This window comes from Catharus ustulatus, chromosome 10 (assembly GCF_009819885.2).
Source record: "Catharus ustulatus isolate bCatUst1 chromosome 10, bCatUst1.pri.v2, whole genome shotgun sequence".
Lineage (NCBI taxonomy): Eukaryota > Metazoa > Chordata > Aves > Passeriformes > Turdidae > Catharus > Catharus ustulatus.
Window position 1 is genome coordinate 20,514,916 of NC_046230.1, and position 23,765 is coordinate 20,538,680.

Sequence of the window (23,765 nt, forward strand, 5' to 3'; positions counted from 1 at the left end):
GAGCAGCACAAATTGCAGATATTCACTAACAGGGAAAAAACTTTTAAAAAGGCAACACAACTGCTATTATAATTTCTGCTGTTAAGAAATAATTTCAAATTGTAGTTGTGCTCTAACCTTCACTTGGAGATCAAAGACCAACTTTAATAAGAAATTATCTCTTATTTAAAAAAGGCCCATTCTAAGGAAAGCCTAAAACAAAAATGGGCATCCAGACAAAATATGTGAGCAGTCAGCTATCCTAGGGGAGCAAGAGCAACCCTGGAGCTTCTCACAGAGCTGCTGCTGCTCTTTTTCATTTTGCCATACCTTAAAAGCAGCTTTTCTTCCTGTCTATGCCAACTCTTCCACAAGAGGAGCTCAGCAGGAATCCTCAGGGTGTGATCCAGCAGCTGCCCTCGACATCTCAGTGCCATAAATCCACTGCTGATGGGAGAGAGGGCACTGGTGGGGACAGGAGGGGCAAAGCACAGCAGTAACACACCCCACAAGAAACCCAACCAAAGAACTGTAAGCATTCACAGGAGATAAAAAAAGGAAATTTAAGGTAATTCAGATATAGCTTGGCTAAAACATAAGGCAGGGAAAGGAGCCAGGAGGTATTTTAAGGACATGTTTGCATAGGAAATACTTAGAATGGGAATACAAAAAACTGTGAAACATTATGTAAATAGGAGAGATCAAATTAAGGGGAAATTAAAAAAAATGTATTTGACAGTAAGGTTGTGTGGCTGCTTCATTATGATTTTGTGAGGGAAACACTCCAACCCGTTTCACTGGGTACAACAAAACACAAAATGAGCTGGGCAAAAGCAGAAGAAAATATCCTGCAGACAAAGTGTAGCAGTCAGAGGTGGAGCAAGAGAACATTTCCATCCCTTAGTACCCATTTCATGGCTGGTGCTTCCCTGTGATTCTTTTTTACCCCTCTGGAACCACTAAACTCCCACCACAAAGGGATCCCAAGCCATGGGGCAAACATCCAAAGGCCTGCTGGGGACACTGCTGCCCCTGTAACTGATCTGTCTGAGCCATTTGTGTCCCAAGTCCTGCCTCTGTAAAGAGCCAAACTGGGGTTAGGTGCTGCAGGAAAGAGTCAGAAATTAACTGCTCTATGATAAGATAGAAAAATGTAATCCAGTCCTGAGAATGTGTGATAATTTCCCTAGTCTATTTTCATAACTGCATGGAAAATATTCTTGAACATTTCATGCAGATTATTAGAGAACACTTAATTTATGCTGCTAAGTACTGCCTTAAAATACCTTTAGCAGAGTCTTCAAAATGATAAACACCTGTCTTATCATTCACACCAAGAATAGGTTTCCACCAGACCATAATAACAAAATGATAATTTGTGAGGTTCTGAAAGAAGATGGGAGTAGAAAAAATCATCACAGAATTCATTTTTTAATATCCCAATATCACAGTCACTTAATAGGACTGGAGTTTTGAGAATGAAATTAAAGCATAAATCCCTAGAAGAGACTTTCAGAAGCCTAAAATGCAATTATTGGGTTAAAAAAAATCAGCTTTAAGATTTTAAATGTCTCTGTCAATAGAAAAGCAAGGGGAGGATGTAAGCACACACTATTAGAAACAAGAGCTCAGCACTGGAGATGTTTGGGGAATAGAATTCTTTGTCAATGCTCAAGGTCCAAAATTGTTCCATCCAGCATGGCAGTTTGATAAAAGGACCTCGAATTAGACAACTATTGGGGTAACCAAATTTTCATCCAAATGATATGGAAGGATCAAAATGTGCTCTCCAAAAATCCTGGTCAGCTCGGACAGATGTGCCAAGAACTTTTGGGTTATCTCCAGCTCTGCACATCTGGGACACCCCAGCTGTCACCAGCAGAGATTCCCCCAGGCACAGCCACACTCAGGGCCAGGCTGGGGCTCTGGAGCCCCCCAGGGCAGGGCTGAGCTGCAGCCAGGGCTGTCCCAGCCTTTGGGGAACCCACAGAGACAGGCCACAAGGAAGAAGCTGCCTGGGAGCCAGAAGTGCTTCAAAGCCTTTTCCAGGGCTGAAAGATTCCCCCTTGGTGGGAGGCAGTCTCAGGCTTAGTGAATCCTGGCTCAGACCTGTTTCCAGATTCAGGGATATTTTCCATGAGATTCTTCAGTTTCTGGGAAATAGGGTGGTTTATCTCAACATTATCTTGTCTGATGAAGTCTGACCTGTTTCTTTCTCAGTACTGGTGACCATTTTTATTTTTAGAAGTTAACATATAAAAAAAATCAAACTTCTACTTAAAAAAAAAAGAAAATAAATTGCATAGCTGAAAGCAAATGATAGTTGTGTAGAAAATGGGAGGAATTCTCTGATGGTGAGTGAGAAGTGTGTGTACCATGGGATGGAATGAGATGCAGCCACTGTGGCTCAAGTGTAGCAGGACCCAGAGCTCCTGCAGCAGCAGCAGTTTGTGTTTTACAGCAGAACCCAGGCAGGAGGCACACAGCTGTCTGATGCCTCCTGTTGTGTTTAACCTGGGCTGCCAGACTCATTCAGAGGAACCTGGGTGTTGCTGGTAGGTCCAGGGGTGCAAATTGCAGCAAAAAGCTACTCAGTTTGCAGAGGTGAAAAGCTATTTCTGCCCCAAAACTCTGTTCCTGTGATGGGCCATGAACAGCAAGTGAACCCCTGCAGAGTTCACGGATGTCTCCAGGCTTTGGATCACATTTATGAGGTTGATAAGCAGAAATTTGATCTCTAGACACACCTCGGTTCAAACTGCACAGATACCACGAGGTGAGATGCCATAGTTTCAATTACTTTTCTTCAACTGGGTGTGTGTAAGAGAAAGAGCAAATAAAATAGACAAAACTGCTGTTATTCAGAAGACACCCCGAGAAACAGGAGACAGGGAAAGATTAAATGTGACAGCGACTCCCTGGAGGGCTTTGTGAGAGTTAGGGAGGGCTTTTTTTAACCCTGGCACATCTGAAACTGAGAATCTGAGGCAACAAAGGAATAACAGCAGTTCAATAGCAGGTAACTTTATTCTTAATTCATCTGAGAAATGGTCTGGAGAACTATTTAAAGCAGAGTGGAACATTATACAAATAATACTTCCTTGGACAACAAAAGGAAAAGTAAGGCATGCCTAATGTGTGAGAGGAAATTGCTGGAGAAGCTCAGATAATGCTGCAGCCTTTTGTTGATTTTTCTTAATAGTGACTACAACTGTAGAATGTGTCTATGTGCTATGAATAGATGCTGTGAATAAAATTCCCTGCTAGTCAATTTTTCTTACCAATAAATACACACCCCAGAAAACATTCACCTGTGTGGCAAGAAGCATTTATTCCACATACTTTGCACAATTGATGGGATTTCAGTGGGGATTCATTAGAGGCTCCCTTGAATGTGTATTTGGCATTGCTGACTGTGCTTGGGCAGCCACCAGCCCAGCTGTGGGTCAGCCAAGGAAGGATGGGGCAGAGCCCAGCTGGAAAACAGAGGTGTCAGGAATCTGTGATCACAAATCCACAGCTGGACAGGCACCCATGGCACAGAATTCTCTCTCAGCTTGGGAAAGTGAATGTGGGGCAGAATCTCACAGGTTTTGGTCTCTCCAAAGTGAAAAGGAAAGCAGATGCTGTTCAACATGAGAAACAATATTTAGTGACTCTCAGTGACATACTTACTGAATATTTATCTATTTATCTATTAGTATCTATTAATACCACATAAAACTGACTTCATGTGCCATAGCCACATTTGGTTCAGTTGACACTCTAAGTAATGCCTCTGCTCAGTTGTCATTGTGCTTAAGTCTGTCATTCTTCCCCAAAATAGCTGGGCAGTTGGGTGTTGCATGGTCCCAAGTGGAAGGGGAAGCACATTGATCTTTCTTAACATGACTTTGAATTTATTTAATTGTGTTGGATTCAACTAGTTTCATGTCCTCTCTAGATGAGTTACTGCTTAATCTGAGATGAAATCTAAGAAACCAGAAGTGTGAGATGAGGCTAAAAAATATTTTTGAGGAATCTGACTGAAAAGAACACCCTGCCTTGGTCTGGAGAAGTGTCCTTGTCTAAGCTTTGCCAGGAGTGAGATGGAGCAGCTCTTGAACGATGTTTCTTGGAAAACCACACAATTATTTAAAATAGAACTTCTAATAGTTGGCATCTTAAGGTAATGAGAAGACTTTTGAATAACTTTTCTTAAAACTTTTCAGTTTATATTCTTTGTTTTTTCTGATAATCACAAATATATAAAGGGCTTCAGAATAAATCTGCATGGGTCACCTGACTTCAGTGGGTTCCTGACAATTGGAATGAGTTCAATTTCCAGATTGTGATTTAGAGCATGAGAAGATCCATGTCAGGTCTGCTTTGAGCCATTAGCCCCTCTCCAGCAGTGCATACCTAGGGAAAAATTACAAGGATAAGACTTGGCAACTGAGGCAGAAATTACATCCACTAAGTCCTCAGTGGAGTTTTTTCCTTCCTGAGGTTAAAACTCAAATATATTTCTGGCTCACAGCCATGACTTTGACTAGTTGTTTAACTAACTAGGTTAACTAAACTGACCATTTGACTGGATGTTGGAAAATGACCTTGTGGTGGTTTGGACCCTGTAACCCAACAGCCCATTTGCTGTCCTTTTGTTCTTCTGTTTCCTCTAAACTGAGAAATTCCTTTCTCTTAATTCCTTTATTTAAAATTGCACAGACCTGTGCCATATCACCCCCAGTCATTTGTTTTCCAGCCCTAGGCTTGCTTGGCTGTTTTCTTTGACAAAGGAGCTATTCAATATGTTTGCTCATCCTTCTCCCTGACTGGAGTTCTTTTATTTTCTCTTTCCAGATGAGAAAAGATCTAAATAAATACTACCCAGAGACCTCTTACTTTCTTTGAAGTCTGCAGTGATCTTTTTAACAGTGCTGTGTAAAAATGACATATGAGAAATACAATGAAATTTGTTGAGACTTCCAACACTGAAGATTAAGTAAATATGATTTTACTCTCTGTACTAAATCTGCTGATGAAGAAGCTAAATTCTGATCAGCAGCACTTACAGTGACTAGCTTGCCTGCTTTTCTTATGCTGGGGATAATTCTGCCTTGGAGATGCCATTTGCTGGTATCTTTTTGCCATGAGAGATGTTTAAGCTGATACTTCCTTAGATGACAAGACTGAAAATAGACTTAACATCATTTGATGGAAACCCCCCAGCATCAATAGAACCAGCACAGACCTCGAGCCCTTTATCTTGCCTCTCAGACAGTACTTTGGCAGCCCTATATATGATAATGTAAGAATAATTGCTTATTACATCTCTGCTGTAGCATACAAGCATTGTGTAATTCAGCATTAATGTCTGACAACCCAGCTGTCATCTTTCCAAAAATACTTGCTCTCTAACTACTGTAGCTGCTGCTGCTTCAACTTCAAACCAAGGGAAGAGATTTTGCTCTGGGGCGTTTTGACAGGGTGTTATCTTTTGAAAAGACAGATGTTTGTGCTGCAACTGTCTGGTGGTTTTAAGGCTCATGCACGTTTCAATAAATAAGTGCTAAATTACTTGCCAGGCTCCGAGTTAAAGTGGACTTCTAGAGAAATATGTAGGTGAAACCCAAAAGTAAGATGATCATTCTCACAAAAAAAAGTTTCAAATCACCTTTGAAACAACATGAAAAGCCAAGAAGCTCTGACTTAAAAACTTATGAATGCGAAAAGACATTTGGAATTTATAAAATAGGTGGTGGTGCCATTTTCTGCCCTTCTCCATTTAATTTCCCAAGAGAAATACTTCAAAGGGAGGGCAAATAATTCCTCCCCTTAGAAGAGAGTTTATTATTTGAAGTAGTATGTAGGTCCTTATTGACCCAACTTTGATTTGTAAGCTGATGATGAAATTAATTTGGCCTTTGGTGTAACCACAATTAACTTCTCCAGAAGGGAGGTGATTCCATGTCTTGCAGTAAAAAAAGTCTCTTTGGAAGGAGCAACCTGGAGCCTTTGTGTTGTTTGAGGCTGCCATAGACTCATCCCAGCTGAAGTGGTTTCCCTGCCTCTGGCTGCTCCTGTGCCTGGGGTGGAATTTCACCTTGGCAGATAAATTATGGAAATTCTCTCACATCAGAATGACTGATTATTATCTGATATGGGAGTTTAATTCCTCATTCAGATTCCCCATAATGGACCAAACAAAGACCTAGAGAATGACACTGATTGAACAGAGTTTAATATTCTTTAGAAAGCCTGGTTACCCTGTCACTGCCAAATGAAGATGTGGTGTGTCTCTGTGTACTTTAGACTCTGTCTGGTATTAATAAATGGAAGTAGGATAAACTACTTGAGCTTTAAAACAACTTACAAGGAAATATATGAAACACTCCCCTCCCTCTGGTAATCTGCAATTGCTTACTGAATGAAGGGTGGGGAAAAACAAAGAAAAAAGAAAAATATGAATCCCATTTTTTAACATATTCTGAAATGGTCTTCTGCTATTAACTCACCAGAACTCCAATCTGAGGACTCTGATTTGAGGAAATTTGCTCAGTAGGATCACTCCAAGTTATTCTGGATTCACAGATAAGCAAACATAGGACAAATAATTCAGAAAATTCGTATGAGATGTGGGGAGCCAGTTAAATGTACTGTACAAAGTAAAAATTACAATGAAAGTACAATGCCTTTTATATAAATAAATAAATATATATGTATGTATATTTATGTATGCACATACATACAAAAACCTTATGAAACCTCAAATTTGTAAGCTGTTCTGTACAAAGATTTATCATACATAAACTAGCTCCTGGGACAAAAAAAAGACTCCTTTGCAAGTTAGAACATAAGAGTATTTCTCTTTATGCCAACTTGCCCACCTTGGCCAGCTAAACACTGCTTAACTTTATTTTATACTTAACTTTATTTTGGACATTATTGGAATTCTATTTGGAAAATAATATTAATGAAAAAAAGCTTGGTTATCTGATGCTATAGCCCTGATCCCCTCTGATATTTTCTGCCCTGTTAGGAGCTGGAGAGGGCCATGGGTGCTCATTTATTCCAGAGCCTGGAAGAAAATTTTGTTGAAACAATTTTGATTTTCTATACCAAAATAAGATTTTTCCATATGGAGATTAAATTTCTTCTCCCATTTGTCTTCCTTGGCTCACACTCCTCCCACTGTGCCTCATACCCCAGCTGGAAAACCTGAAGCCAAAATTCCTCAGGTGCTGCCTTGGAGACTCCAGCAAATAGCTCCTCCTGTGAATGTGCCACACATTTCTTACATTCTGCTTTAGTTTTTTGTAATTTTTGTGGCACATCTCTGTGAGCAAGCAAGGCCACAGCAGCAGGTTCTTGGCAGGGCAGCAGAGTAGCTATAAGTAGATCAAATTTTTACTTCTTCCTTTTCCTTTCTCCAGCTGTTCAAAGCTGTATGAAAAGCTGCAAGCATTCCCTGGGGAGAAAAGGAAAAGAAAATGAAAATAAAAGAAAAAAAAAAGGAAAGCATTTCAACATTAAAACATTTTGATTTTTTTTTTAATAATCATTTTAAAATGCCTTGTACATCTTTTTTGGCACTCATATTGTTTTAAAGTATATGAAAGAAATGAAATAAAATCTATTTATTTGTTTTTTCTTCTTTTTCTTTTATTTTTTTTTTTTTTTTTTTTTTTTTTTCCCAAGATTGTCACTTTGGAAATAACCCTCTTCCTTTTGTCAGGAAAACATTGGCCTGCAGCCCCTGCAGGGTTGCAGAGATTTGAGATAATCTTCCAGGAGATGTGTGCTTGCTTTGCACGTATGTTCTACTTTCAGAATAGGCTGCAGCAGGTGATGTGCTCTCCAGCTCCCTCCTCCCTTTTTTTTTTTTTCTGAGGATTTGGCTTCCTTTGTGGCTGTCTGATGGTGCACTGAGGGATGTGCAGGGGGGCTGTAACATGACAAGCTCAGAGGAGAACCAGGCCAGGCTGGGTGGGGCTCTGAGAAACCTGATTTAGTGCTGAGAGCCACAGCAGGGCTTGGAACAGGAGATCTTTAATGTCCCCCAGCCCAAACCCTCTGTGCTCTGTGAAGAACAAAACATGAGCACTGTTCAGACTCCTTCACATCCCCTCCACTGCAGAGGGGACACAGAATTTCCCTGCTGGAGAGGGAATTGCAGCTGCTCCAGGTGCTCTCAGAGCAGCTCCATGACTCCTCCTCAGGGGTTTGCTGTGCCACCCATGCCTCTGCAAGCCTCGTAAATCCATTCTCCATCCCTTCTCCCTCCCTTCTCCATCCCTTCTCCATCCCTTCTCCATCCCTTCTCCCTCCCTTCTCCATCCATTCTCCATCCCTTCTCCCTCCCTTCTCCATCCCTTCTTCAACCCTTCTCCATCCCTTCTCCATGCTTCCTCCATCCCTTCTCCCTCCCTTCTCCATCCCTTCTCCATCCATTCTCCATCCATTCTCCATCCATTCTCCCTCCCTTCTCTATCCCTTCTCCATCCATTCTCCATCCATTCTCCATCCTTTCTCCCTCCCTTCTCTATCCCTTCTCCATCCCTTCTCCATCCATTCTCCATCCATTCTCAATCCCTTCTCCATCCCTTCTCCATCCATTCTGCAACCTTTCTCCATCCCTTCTCCATCCTTCCACCATCCCTTCTCCCTCCCTTCTCCATCCATTCTCCCTCCCTTCTCTATCCCTTCTCCATCCATTCTCCATCCATTCTCCATCCATTCTCTCTCTCTTCTCCCTCCCTTCTCCATCCCTTCTCCATCCCTTCTCCCTCTCTTCTTCCTCTCTTCTTCCTCTCTTCTCCATCCCTTCTCCCTCTCTTCTCCATCCCTTCTCTTTCCCTTCCCCATCCCTTCTCCATCCCATCTCAGGGAGGATGACTGACAGTGCCCCAACAGCAATTCTTAATTATTTTCCAAGTTTGACAATTAATAACTAATAAGCCCTATAGAATCAAATGGGATTTCAGGCCCATGGTTTAAACTCAATTTACTGTACTTTCATAACTGTAATTTTTTTTCTTTTCCTTCCCCTGAAGGCACTCTCTTCTTTGAATTCTGGGAGGTGAAGATTAAGCTGACAGATGGTATCAGCAGAAGAATGATTATGAGTTTTAAAAACCTTGATATTTTGGCTTAGTACACAATTTTTCATGCAAATACTGACATGGATATTAGCATCCAATTAAGAAAGTATAAAACTATGCCATTCTGTTACAGTTTACATTACAATCATTTAATGTTTCATTAAAAATACTAAGAAGGGCTGCTCTGAAAGGGATAAAAATCAATGATCTATATATCACTCCTGCTGCTTTGCTCTTCTGGCACAACGTGGCAGTGAAAATGGGCTATAAATGGCTTTAAATTATTCTGTTAATCTGGGTTGATTTCTCCATTTTTCGTGTTCTGTCTTTATCAAAGGATTGATTCATATCAGGACACAATCCCTGGTGTTAAGGGGGTGTTAGTAAGGTAAAGTGTTAACTCTTTTGTGTGTCTTTATGGAGTATTTCCACTTTTTTTCAATAGGTTAGGTTATGTCTAAACATTCACCATTTGTTATTTGCACAAGGACTCTCAGTGCAATTTAAGCACCAAAACCAGCTGATTGTCCAAGGACAAATGTTTTTAAATTTCCTTTGTTTACTGTTGAGTTTTGTTTTTTTGTGAGAAAACCTATTTTCTTGGCACTTCCCCTGAATAATAATACACTGTGTTATTAGAAATAATTCTCTGACTTGTTTAACATCACCACATTCACATCACTTTTTAAAAATAAGGAATAAATGGAACAAAATTTTCCAGTCTCACTCTGCTGTGGGGTAATATATGAAGTAACTTATCTTTCTTATTAAAACCTCAAAATAATTCATTTCATAGGAATACTTTTCTCTGCAAACACTATTACCTAGTTAGCTTAAAATTAAAATACAATTTGGAATGTCTTTAAAAAGTTTTCTAATGAAATGCTTTGAAAATTTTGAAACATGTTCCAAAGTGGCATTAGGTCAAGAAAATTCAATATACTATTCTAATTTTCATAAATATCAGGGATTTAATATCCTAGATTTTGTTATTTTAACCAAGAAAGATGCAGTTCAAAAGGTTTTGTCCAAGTATATGTACATTAGTTTACCTCTTTCTCCTGCTCATCATATCTTTTATCAGTCAACAAAATATGATGAAGAAAATTAATAAAATCTCACCAAATTCTGGTTTTGTGAGGAACTTAAAAAACTTTAGACATGCAGCCACACTATTTAGCTAATTAATTAAGTGTTACATGATGAGTAAACCAGGGGCAGAGTTGTACATGCTGTAAGCAGAGACAATAAAATAACACAACTGAACTCTCTCATCACAGACTGACCCCCAGCTTGGGGACAATCACCTGGGCAGGTGTCATTTACCTAAATAGCTTGATCAATTTAAAAAGCATTTGAGACTAAGAAAGCTGTGACAATTCTCCTGGCTGCTTTGTTTTTTCCTTTTCATTAATAGTGGACATCCATCCCAATTTTGTGTCTCCTGCAGCTTCTGACTCTGCAAAGGAGCTGCTGGATGCAGAGAGAGTGACAAACCTGGGAGGCCCAGCCTGTAAGGAAGGTATTGGAGGAGCTGAATGCTGAAAATCCAAAATCTCTGCCAGCCAAACAGGCTTGCCCCATGAACAGCAACAGCTGGTTGCAAGTATTGCTTGCAGATTGTCTTCTTTATTAGGAGATATCAAAACCTCCAGTGACAATTCATCACTTTTCTAATGCTATTAGCGGTAATGGAAAAATGCCAAGGCATTTCCCACAAGTCTCCCTCAGCTCTCTTTACATCCTTAAAGCACCCAAGACTTGAGTACACAGAACATTGACTGGCTCTTAGCTGACTGAGAAAACCCAACCCTGTGCTAGAGAGGCTTTGCCAAATTATTTTAAAGGACAGCAGAACACCAGAGTTGAGAGAAACCTGCAGTAAAGTTTCTTGGACAATCAGGAACTGAGGAATTCGTTTCCATATGTGAAATCATGATTTTCTTTTGTGGCAAATATCATCTCTTAAAAGAAAACTTCAAGTACATACAGACACCAGCGACCTTGAGCCACCAGTCTGTTTAAAAATTTGAGGATCTCTGATCCTAGCAATTTAAAAGGCATGCATTTAAAAGGAAAATTTAAATAAAGTTTATCCTCTGTAATACATTAAATTTATTTATTAATTATTGAGTGATCAGGTTCTGGTCTCATATTCTTCTTGGACTGTTTTCCGTGCAGTGTCCAGCAAGATGCAAATTCTCAAGGCTAATAGAGGAACACAGGAAAATTTCTCCCTTCTGATGCTCCTTCTTAATTTGGCATTTGGTGATTGGAACAAACAAAACCTTACAAAATAAAGAAAATTATGAAATCTGAAGTAGAAATTTAAAGCAATGCAAAACACTGAGATATGCCAGCATTTGATCTAAGGATCCTACAGAATTAGCATAGTGAGCATATGTTCATGTTCAAAGATAACAGACATTTTTGATAACCCTCCCTAAATTTAGTTCATCTATGATTTACATATTTAAATGTTCCTCTTTTTTTTGGAATGAACTAAACCAGGGTCACCTTCATCATTTGTACAGAAACATACACACAGCTTTCATTTATAGAAATGTTTAACTGCAAACATTGCACCTCAATTTTTAAACAGTAAATCTGTATCCAATTGCTCATTTTCTTATCCAGCATTTTTTGTAATTTATAATTATATTTTCTTTCTCTGCATATGTGCCAAAAGTCTGTCTGCAGAAAAGATACTTGAATCTCATTTCTCCACGCCTGAGTTGATTATTTGTTGGATCTGTTTTTTCTCTTCTCAATAATCTTCTCTTATAAACTCCTTAGTAAAGTCCTCCTGGACAGCAGCAATCTAGCTGCTTTAAAGTCTTTATCAGAACTTCTATATTTCCAGAACAAAAAATGTGGGGACTCATAATTCTACCACAAGCCATTTCTAATAAACATTTCTGACTAGTTTAGTGTTAGCCATGATAAAGAACATTTAATGTGGACAGACAAAGATCTAAGAGCATTAATCTTGTAATTCCATTTGGAAGCATAGGTAAATGCCTAAAACCCCCCAGTCACAAAATTATCTCAAAACTTGTGAAAGCTTCTTAAAAATGCAGATTTTTGGTTGGTTGGTTGGTTGGTTGGTTGTTTTTTTTTTTATATATAGTACTTGTGGGATCCATGGCACTCATGAAAATGGCACAGGAACATTCACAATGTTTTACCTAAAAAAACAGATTTCAAGTCATGTCTTCCTCAGCAGCTGTGTGGTTTGCTGTGAGCATTCCCAGGGCCTGATGTGGCATTTCAGCTGTGACCATTTCTGATTTTTGGCTGAAACACAAAGCTGTATTTCCAAGCTGGCCTTTGCTGTAGACACATTTCCATCCAGAACAAGCTGATCCTTCTGGTTTACTCACCTCCAACAGCAATCTGGACCTGGGGCCTGGCAGGGCTGTGTAGGGACCTAAACCCTTCTTGGATTGATGGGAAAAGTAGCTTCTCTTTTCTTTTCTTATTTCTTTTTTTTTTTTTTTAAACGGGCTCTGATTAGGTTACAAAGTCAAAATTCTCCATCAAGATCGGACAAATGCTCTTATTAGCACAGATAGATTTCACAGCATTTGTATGAGAAAAAGCTGGACATCTAATGAGGTCAATTTTGGAGCTGTGCTTGTGTTCCACATGTAATTACCCTCCACAGGCCAGGGAAGCTTGCCAAGGGCACTGCTGTAGCTTTTTACAGCAGGTTATGTACTTACATTTTATATATGAATATCTAAAGGTACTTCAGGGCACTACTGGAGAAGCAAACTGCATTAGTTAGTGTGCCAGTGGATATGCAGCTTCCATGGCTTCAGACAGTGTTTTCTTTTTATTGGGAAGTTTTAAAAGCCCTGCATCCATTTTTACACTTTGGCTACACCACAAAAAACCCCAAAATACAGCACAGAGTGTTTGAGAGTGTGCACCAGCCCTGCTATCATTCATGCTCTTGGTTAAGGAAATCCCCCAGGCCATTTGTCAGTGTTATGAAGCTCCCACAGCGAGAGCAGCCAGCCATGGCATGAGTGCTGGGTGTACCTGCCTTCCTGGAAAGGCTGGGGGCAGTGGATGAGCTCATTACAGGGCTAGATAAGCATTTTAAAGCTTTTTTCTGTTTCCATCCTCAGTCCCTTGCCCTGGCTGCTGGAGGCTGTTCTGTACTGCCAGCACTGAACCGGGATTAGTTTGGTTCTCTCCCACTAGGAATATTAGAAAATACACCAAAGCACATCCAAGTGTTGTGGCTCTGACTGCACCTTGTGTACATGCAATAACTGGGTTTTCAGAATAAAATAACCCCTCTGTGCTTTCCCCCTCCCTGCAGCTCCTGGTCCCCCCCACCAGCAGAGCTCTTGGCACTGCACTCTCACCTCAGCTCTCACCTGCCTCTAATCCACATTCTCTGGGACCTGCCTGGATTCCCCAAAATGTGGGACTGGCAGGGGTGGCTGCCCTTGCTCTGAGGGGACATCCAGAGGGCAGCAGCCCTGGGGAGCACACTCCCCTTGACAGCTCACCCAGGGAAAACCACTGGAGCTGGAGAGGGAGAAGCAGAGACAGGCACACAGGGGCTGGGAAAGCACAAATTTTGTGTTGAGTGTCCTGGGAAGGGACATGTGCAGGTTCCAGATAAGAATCATTGAACCAATAAGCTTGGAAAAGACCTCTAAGGTCATCAGGTGCAGTTATCAACCTTACAGGACCATGTCCACCACTAAACCATTTGCCTAAGCACCTCATCCATGTGTGTTTTTAACATTTATTATGTGGTACAGCTACCAGAGAGGGAAATATTTCATATCAGATTGTACTGAACAATGTTTGATATTCAGCACTTTACAGCCCATGGTTCAGGAAGACAGCATCATTAAAACCAGAGGTTTAGACTCAAATGAATTCTATACATTATAGGAGTGTCCCCAGTGAGACAGGCCCAAAGGACTGCACTGAGAATGGGTTAAAATTTACCCTGGATAATGACCTTCTGCTGCTATTAATCTAGTATATAGCACAGGAATGCAGCACATAAAGTTACAGATTTTTCTTTTCTATAATCACAAAAGCAATAAAAGGAGATATTCCCAAGCTTGCTGTGTTCATATAAATGAAAAACAAAATTTTAAAAACAAAGACCTATATTTGAGTTCCAATTTTTTTCAGGCAGGCTTCAAATCTTAGAAGTGTAAAACACCAAAAAAAAATCTCCCAATAAAAAGAAGTGTCTTTCATTGTTCCCTTTTCACTTAGGGCTAAAAGCCTGCTGATGTTTCATTCATCTGCATCAAATTAAGTTTGGGTGGGAGGCTGGGTTTATTTGCTTTCTTTTCTCCCTAGGAAAGCTGACCTGGTTATTGAACATATCTCTGTGGTAAAAAAATAAAATATAACTTCCTTGGTGCTGCTATTTTCTCACAGACTGCATAGATCTTCATTCCCAGGTAATCAAAATCTGCTTGTATGAAAACTTTAAATGGGAATGTAAAATTAAAGAAAAGCCTTTGTCTTGTTCCCCTGTTATGAAGAATAATTTAATTCTTGTTTAATCTGATAAATAAGCAAATATTCCTCGAATATCTAGTCATTAAATTGCCAAATAATTGTGTATTGGGCTTAATTAATTTAATTGCCTTCAGTCTACCTGTTTTCGTTTCTCTGCAAGAACATAACATAGTCTTCATCCTTTATGTACTAAATATTAGACATTTTGATGTTTGCCTGGTGCCATCCTAGTTCAGTGCAGAGTTTTATTACAGAAGGATAAAATGGGGCTTGCAAATATGAAATCTCCCAGGTTGCCCTCAGGTAAAGTATAACACTTAAATGCAAGAGTTATTGTAATGACTCTGATAATTACACCATGCACAAAAGGCAACGTGGAGGATGGTGCAGGAGTGCAGTGTATTTTAGAGAGCTGTGCTTTAGCTGCAAGGGGGGTGAAAGGTTAACTCTTGTCTCGCTGAATTCAAAGGCAGATTTGCCACAGGAGCTGATGAACAGGCAGCTTCTCTCCTGCCACACTCATCCCTCCACAAACACCAACACTTGGACTAACTTCAAAGTTGGCTCTTTTAAGCCTTAAATATATGTTTATGCAAGCAGCCACCATTTCCTGCACTAGGTGGGAAATGCTGCAAATGTTGGTTGAAAAAACAGCAAAAGCTCTTGCAGTTGTGCCAACAAAAGTCACTTTTCAGCAGGCGTTTGATGGAGCTTTCAAGTCTCATTGGTGCTGTATTTCCATGTTTTGAGGTTCCAGCAAAGTGATCAAAATATGTATATTACCTTACTTAAAAACAAAACAAAACAAAGAAAAAAAAGTTAAAAAGAAAAGACTAAATACAGTGAATAGTTTACATTTGCAGCAAATTACGATTCATGATATTCCTCCCTTCGTTTTGTTCATTTTTTGGCTTTTGAAAAGTAGGCATGCTGCTGTCTCAGTAATATTTACAGCACATGGTAAAACTGATTTCTCTGTGATCAAAATCCCTCATTTTTTACTTCCCTGCTTATTTTGAAGCACAATATTGCTTTCAGTTAGGCTGCATAATAAAAGCATGTCTAATAACAGCGACTTCTTGTTTGTGCTCCTCACATCACTGACATTTAGAGAATTATTTTACAATGGCATAATGGGGTTCATAGAACATTTGCAATAACAGTAGATGGTCACAATTTCACTCCTACCTAGCATTCCTACTGCATTATACATTAATTATACCTTAATTAGAAAATTATATCAACTGGAGTAACAGACTGTGCACTGCTTTTACCTGGGATAGAGCTAATTTTCCTCCTAGAGCTAACGTGGGGCTGTGTTTTTTATTCATGCTGGAAAGTGTTGATAGCACAGGGATGTTTCAGTTGTGGCTGAGCAGCACTTACACTGTCAGGGCATTTTCTGCTCCTCATCCCCTCCAGCAGCAAGGATTTGGGAGAGGACACAGCTGGGACAGGTGACCCCAGCTGACCTAAGGGTGTCCCATCCCCAATGGTTTCACAGAAGCAGCAAGGGGGCACTTTCAGAGTGATGGTTTGTCCCCCCAAGCCACCCTCAGGGGTGATGGAGCCTGGCTTTCCTGGGGATAGCTGAGCACCTGCCTGGGTATGAGAAGTGGGAATGAATTCCATCTTTTGCTTTGCACTGTGTGCTATTATTTCCCCTATTAAACTGCCTTTATCTCAACCCACGTGTTTTCTCCCTGTTACTTTCCTGATTCTCTCCTCAGTCCCACTGGGGAGCAGTGAGCAGCAGGTCTGTGAATCTGAGCTGCTGGCTGGGGTTGAACCATGACACCATGAAAAAGAGATCCTTTCTTGAAACACAGGGAGTATTTTCATCTGTAAAAGGGGCAGGATCAATATTTAATTACTTCCTGAGAGCTGGGGGAGCTGCCTAAGGACACAGTGCAAAGGGCCACTGACCAGCTAAGGAGAGAGCAAATTCTGCTTTTATTTAAGATGTGTCAATGCCTCAATATGAAGGTATGATCTGTGCAGCCAAGCCTGTGAGACACCTCCCCTGGGCAATGGGAGCAGTGGTTAAGCTGTGACACTTTGGAATGGCCTTGCACAGCTGGAGGAGAGGTGTGAACATGAGGCACAGGTGTGCTGTTAAACCTCACTCCTCTGCACTGCAGCATCCCTGCTGGTGGAGGTGCCACGAGTTACCCAAGGCTTCTGTTGTAACTTCATTCTGCTGGCAGGGCTTACCTCGAAATGAATTTCTGGAATAATTCCAGGTGTGTCACAGAGTAATGCACATAGAAACAAAGCATTTATTGACCTACATGGTTTATACACTGCTTTGTGTCCATAAACTGAATTATTTCTTATGTGCTAAAAATGTCCAGTGTGTCTTAGATGCCATACACACAGCACAGTGAGACATTATTTGAAACAAAATAAAAATATTTATACATATCATGTTAATATAAACTTTGAATTTTTTCTCTTCTTTCTTTGAAATTGTGTTTTATATTTGCAGTTGAAACATTATGCTAAATTCTCCTTGGCACACAAACTCATATCCTTTTACAAGTCAGTTGGCTGCCTTATAGTGCATCACTGTATTGGAAAATCACAGCTGGTGAGAACTGGCACATCATGGAAAAATACAGAGCATTTTACAGATATTTTAAATTCTGAAGTGGGCAGTTGGAGAAAGACAGTGGAGAACCCTTGTCAAACAAAAACTGCATATGCAGAAACTCCTCTGTGCCAAGAAACTCTGGGTAACTCAAGAATGCTGCCTGCAGACAGTGTGCTTTAAACCCCCACTGACAAATCAGTGTGAAATCCAGCCTGATGTGAAGGAAGGACTCACTTTGGCATGCAGTGATCATCCTCCTGCCCCATATTCATACACTGGGAAAACTTCAAGGCACCTCCATGTGTGGCACACTTAGGGCACAGTCCAGGAGCACTGGTGGGCAGTGACTTCTTGTCTCAGTGCATCTCATAACAGATGGAATTTGCAGCATTTAACATGTAACAGGAGATATGGTGGAGTTACCTGTGCATCAAAAACCTGAAATGAGTGACAAAATATCAGCCAAAGGCTGGTCAGAAGCATAAGGACTGAAACAAAGAAGGAAAGCATTTGGTCTGCATTGTAAGAAATCAGTATTCTCTGGTGCTATTTCTTGGTGACAATTAGCAGTTGAGTTATGAAGAGAGGTCAGAAAATCAAAAGCCTGGTAGGAAAAGGAAGTGCTGGCTCTCAACACTTGTATTCCTGTCCTTCCTACAGCCAGCAGTGACACTACCAACACCAGAGGGTGACAGTCTCGACTCTGGCAACGCAGGCTAGAAAGACTGGGCTGGTTGCATCTATATAAAAAGTATTATTAGGTCAAAGGCTCAATAAACTGATCATTTCTGGAGATGACATCTTCACTCACATGGCACCTGATGGTCACTCTGGAGATCCACACAAGGACACATTGTCATTGGAATGCCTGGAACTCAGGAAAATTGAGCTCTGAAACCACCAAGATTAATGACAATGCCTCAATGAATTTTTGGCAGAGTTTATTTAAAAAGAGGTCCCTGACATTACTAAGCAGTAAAGCAAAACTTCATTACTATTAAAGGAAAACTGCTGGTTGCCCAGGTGACCACGAACATCCTAGGTCGTAAGCCAACCTTTGGGTCAAGTAATGACCTCCAAAGAAACAAAATTATTAACTGCCTCTGCCAGAGTTCATAGCAGCTTTTCACAGGCCCCAGGATGAAAAAACTGTAAGCTGTTTAGGTACAGTCATGTTCTGTCCTCTTGGACATGGCCTTTTATTATGGAAAGCCTTTCCTTCAATGGAAAGGGCCCTGAAAATAGAAACATGCATGTGGACCATTCATTTTTAGAACAGTTAATCATAATTGATCCTTACACAATGAATAGTAAATAAGAGTTATTATTAATAATGAATAATAAGACTGAATTATAATGGTGTGTTTATTAGGCTATCAATAATTAACAGGGTTTGCCATTTATTGTAAATACTGTTGCTCTTTCTGTTGCAGCTTTGGATGGCACAATTTATATGGTAATTTTATATGAAACAGCACCAATTACAGCATGGCTATTACAATAGAGTAGAAACAAATGGTGACTTTACCAGTTTTGTTAACTTTTTCATTTTATTCACTTTCAGCACAGCCTGCAATGTAAACATGATCTAGAGAAGGGAATAAAGAAGTTTTGTGCAAGTGTAATAACCATGGTTGGTAATTTAACTTCCCCTAGGCAATCACATGGCAGAAATAAATACAATGGGACACAAATGAAGGCAGGCATGGGGTGGAAAAAAGGGTATCAGGGTTTGTTAACTAGAAATGCCACTAGGTAAATAAAAGTTTAAATTTTTAATCATTGTATTACTTGAAGAGAATTGCCACTAAGCTGTCCACAGCGTTTAATGGAGTCTTGAAAATTTCAGAAAACAGCCCATCTTTAAAAATACTTAAAAACAATTCTATAATCCTGCCAGAATGTGCAGCTTTGATATTAATAATCAGTGTTTTCAGAACTGCCTTAGATGAACCTGAGTGGCACACAGATGGCAAGTCATTTACATGATAAAAAGGAGAACTGGCCCATCCCTGGATCCCTCGGGGGTGCCGTGACCCATTAGCAGAGAAAAGACGACCTTTACTGAGTAATAATTGAGAACTATTACTAAGATAATTACAAAACCAATTGACTGCCAGGAGGCCTAGACCTTGGCTCTCCAATTTATGCAGCAACTGCTGGTTATCTGTACAGAAAGAAAAAGACAGGCTTAGGGTTCACAAACACCATAACCTCAACATCTGCCTGCCATCTGAAGATAATGATCTGGTATTAATTAATTTGAACGGTGCAGTCACTGCAGAGGTAAACTGCATCACAAATCAGACACTTAACATAACCTGAAGTTATCATGTTTCCATCCAGCCTGTATTGACAGGAAGAATGCTCTCAGGTAAATTAAACTGTTGCAGGTCACAACATGAAAATGAATTAAGTTAATTCCTCTTTAACAGGGAACATGATTGTGGCTCTGCGCTGGGTGCTGTACCAGTTATCATGATAAAAGCTTTTTAAAAAACATTTTCCAAAATGCTTCTATCATATCATTTCCTAGTGCACACATCTGCAACTGCTTTTTCAGTTTCCCTCCTCTACAGGAAGGAGGAGACAGAAGTTATTGGCCTTTGTTAATTTTCAAAAGAGGGATTTTAGGGAACAAAACTATTGAAGTGTGTCTGTGGTGAGATGCCAGCAATTCTCTGTGGGGGAAATCCTGGGCAGCACTGAAAATCCATGTAAGATTCTCCTGGGCTTCTCCCATGCCTTCTACAGGCATATGAGATATAAAAAATACAGTCAGCACCCCATATGTGTTGCTGATTGGATTTCCAAAATTATCTTTCCTTACAAGTGAGGGATATTTTGAAGCAGCTTTCAAAAGCTGAAGGATTTAACAACTTAGTGCCAAGTTTCACACCTGGGAACTGATATTTAGAAATATAGAACATCAGAAATACCTGGAACTCAAAAAATCATAGCTAACCTTCCTCCTTATGATGGAAACAGCAAAATTACTGTGACAAATGCTTTGGATAAAATGTTCTTTCACCTAAAACCTGCTTCTTGATTTTTAACTCCGCTACTGAGTCCCATAGTTGGGATTCTTTGAGGACTCTCCACGAAAAGGAGTGTTACAGGTAGTCATTCTTCAGGGGAGATAATTTAAGTCACAGCATGAAATTTATATAAAATTCAATTCACATTTGAGACCTGCAGTAAAAAAGAGCTGCCAACACTGACAGAATGCTTGTTCTGCATGACAGAAATGCTAATAGAGACAATTTCTTACCCAAGAAGTACCTATATAATAGCATGTGGTGGAAAAAGGAGATAATGCATTCAATTTACAACAAGATGTGTAAGTTAGGATTCAAATTAATGAAGAGTTTAAAAAAATTAACTCCACTCTCAGGTGAACTACCTTCCCACAAATTCAAACAAGTAAGACAAATGGGACTTGAGGACACTTGTTCCAAACTTCAGGAGTCACAAAAAAAATGGACTGATATGGGATTGAAGGTTTAGATTAGTCAGGATTGATTGATTGACTTATTTGTTTATTTATTTACAGCTCTGCTTTTCAAGGGGAAGTATTTTGGAGGAAGTAAAGCACTGCTGGCATTTCTGTGGGAGTTCCCTCTTCACTTTGTTCTGACTGGGACAAAATCCGGATCAGGAGCAACGAGTGCATGGAATTAGGACTGATAGCAGCACTGACCATGAAAACTTCCTTACAGACAGTCAGGGTTTGGGAAAAGCCAATTATCAATGATCTATGCATGTTTAAGTTTGGAGTAATCAAAGCATGGCATCCTCAAGACCTGTCATCAGCCAGGAAAGTTTTATTCTGGTATAATGCCTTTGTTTACAAAGACTCTGGCTTAGAAGACAGCATAATTTTATTAAAAGTCTGACAATTTATTCCTGTGAGCACTCCACAGTCACAGTAATTCATTATATTTTTCTACCAACCTGATATAAATAAAATCTGAAAAAATAGTGAATATATGAATAATGATTATATCTTCTAGAATAAAGGACATCAGTGGCAATCAGAAATAGGAAGAAGATAAATACTCGGTGAGACAAAGTGAATCAAACCAAAAATGCTTGAAAGAATGGAATCACATTCTGGTAGGAAGAGCTGATGGAAGAAAATGCAGCAAAGCATAAGAAAGAAGAATGGGGATTAGGGCAGAGTAGGTGCACACATTTTTGTAGTAAATCATCACTGCAACAGTGGCTGACACTCCTCAGAAAATAATCCTCTGAGTTCCTCGATAGGGCATGTTGGACACAGTGCATGGCTCAACATCCCCCCCAGCTTGTGTGAACACTCTCACTGTCACACATCCAACTCACTGCAATTCTTGACCTGCTCAGGGAGAATAGGGGACATTTAAACCAATATATGCACTGTGTCCTTGGAATCAAAAAAGCATCTTGTTCTGGGATTGGAATTATTGCAAAAGTCTGGTGGTACTTTCTGTTCAGTGACTTGTGGGGAATTTGTCCACAGAGATTGACACTGGTCAGTCCATTCTCTGTGGGTTACATATTTGTGCTGTAATTCATCCTAGAAAGGTTTGAATTTTTCTAAATTTCCTGTCAATCACCCTATTCCCATCAATAACCCCTGTGATATAACAAGTTTTCAACAGTTTTTCCTCAAAAGACTTAAGCTATAGGATGGCCCTTATGCAGCTTTTGACTGTTGTAATTGTAGTAGAGATCAACAGAATCAGATGCTGTTCTGTCATCCTTGACTGGGCTCCTGGTGCTAATCAGGAGCTGGAAATTGCACATTCAGATGGATTTAGAGACATATAGTATGTGACAATTCAGCAAGCAGTAAAGAGCATTGTTTTGAATTCTTAAAGGTTAGTGATGCAAGCTGCAGTGACTAAAGATTTCTGAGCCTTGAAAGAAAACCAATTAGGTGTAGGAAACAAACACACTGCAGTAATGTAATCTATATTTTCATACGTTTAAGGCCGGGAGAAGAGATTAGTTCATCTACACTGAGTTTTTGTTTCAGATACTTATATTCCATCCAATTACCTCTGATATTGAGCCCCCCATTACTTGTGTTCAGGCAAAAAATAACTTTCAGAAAGTATATAGACTGTATTTGAAAGTCTCCAGAGATGACGTCTACCATTTTCTACTGCAATGTAGCCTGCCCCAAAGTTTAATTACCATCTTTGTGAAACAGAGAGAAAAAAGCAACAGCAAGTGCTTTATTTCTAATTTGAAATTGCCTTGCTTTAGCTCCCAGCTACTGGTTCTTGCTATATGTTTCTTTGGTAGATTAAAGAATCCTGTAGTATTTCATGTTTTCTTCACAGAAAGGTGTTTATACAGGCTTAACTTTCTTTTTCTATAAGCTCAACAGAAATCTCCCACAGGAATGCATTTTCTCTGGCCTCCAAAACCTTCTTGTACCTTTACTTTGTACATATCCTTTTTTTTTTTTCCTGCAGCACAGATAGCAGGAGCATTCCCAATATTCTGCTATTCATCTGTAACGGTTAGAGACTTTAATATCACCATACTACTTTAAATTCTGTTTTTATCCATAACCTTAAAGGAATTTTTACCATAATGAAAACTGAGCAAATTTTGCCACTGAAATCATGAGGGAAAAGAGATGAGGCATTAAATGCAAGCCAATGTACTGAAGGAAGCAAAAATAATAGGTCAGATTTGGAGCCCAACAGACCAACCTACAGAGTGAGCTGTATAAGCAACCCACACATTTCAATTTTTTTCCATAGTACTGGAAAAAAGCATTGCTTCCTTACAAGAAAAGCATGCATACATCTTCAACAAATCATATATTGGAAAGCTCTAGAAAGGGAGGAGAAAGATAACTCAGTTTAACATATTATGGCTATGATGGAGGTTTGGTTTTGCATTTGATTTTATGGTAATAATGGTATCTTTTTAATATCCCAAGAGCTGAAGGAATGACCAAATAAATACCCTGATCCCCAACAGCCTAATGCAGCACTAACAATCAATTATCATTTCCTAAGACTCTTTAGACACAAGAACATTTCAGCTCTTCCTGCCATAAATGGTTAAAATAAAAATTACTGGGAGAGAAGGTGGGGAATTCATAGAAGCAGAACAAATTCTGAAGCTTATGAAATCACTGCCTAATTTTAATGGAATAGAGTCGATTAAATAAACATCATAGAAACATAACAAACAATGCAGGTAACAAATCTTGTTAGCTATGAATATGTTACACATTTGTTAAGATGACCTTGGTTTGTGTGACACAAACTGGGCACCAGATGGACAGCTGCCTGAGGGAATTATTTTTTCTGCCAAAGTACCAATATTCAAGTCAATTTTCATACTTACTTTCTTTTGTTCTCTTTCTTTTGGATTTGGACTAGCATAAGTTCTTTGTTATTTTTCATAATCATTTTTCTCCTTGGGCATCCTCATGCTTATTGGTTTGTTATATTGGTTTCTGTCTGTGCAATGATCTGTGTTTCTACAATTTCCATGGATTTATTACTCTTACAAGAATCAGCTTTAGTTCTGCAACTGTCATGCTTCATTTCTGTTAGAAATCTTAAATATCTATATATATTTCTTATGGATTA

General features: G+C 39.6%; 1 long non-coding RNA gene across 1 annotated transcript; it reads left to right on the plus strand.

The window, feature by feature from the left end:
* Positions 1–11,230: 11,230 nt before the first annotated feature.
* On the plus strand, positions 11,231–21,197 carry LOC117001002. The gene is made up of 3 exons (XR_004418893.1): positions 11,231–11,330; positions 14,406–14,509; positions 20,717–21,197. It is a non-coding gene; the product is annotated as an uncharacterized LOC117001002 (long non-coding RNA).
* Positions 21,198–23,765: the final 2,568 nt, after the last annotated feature.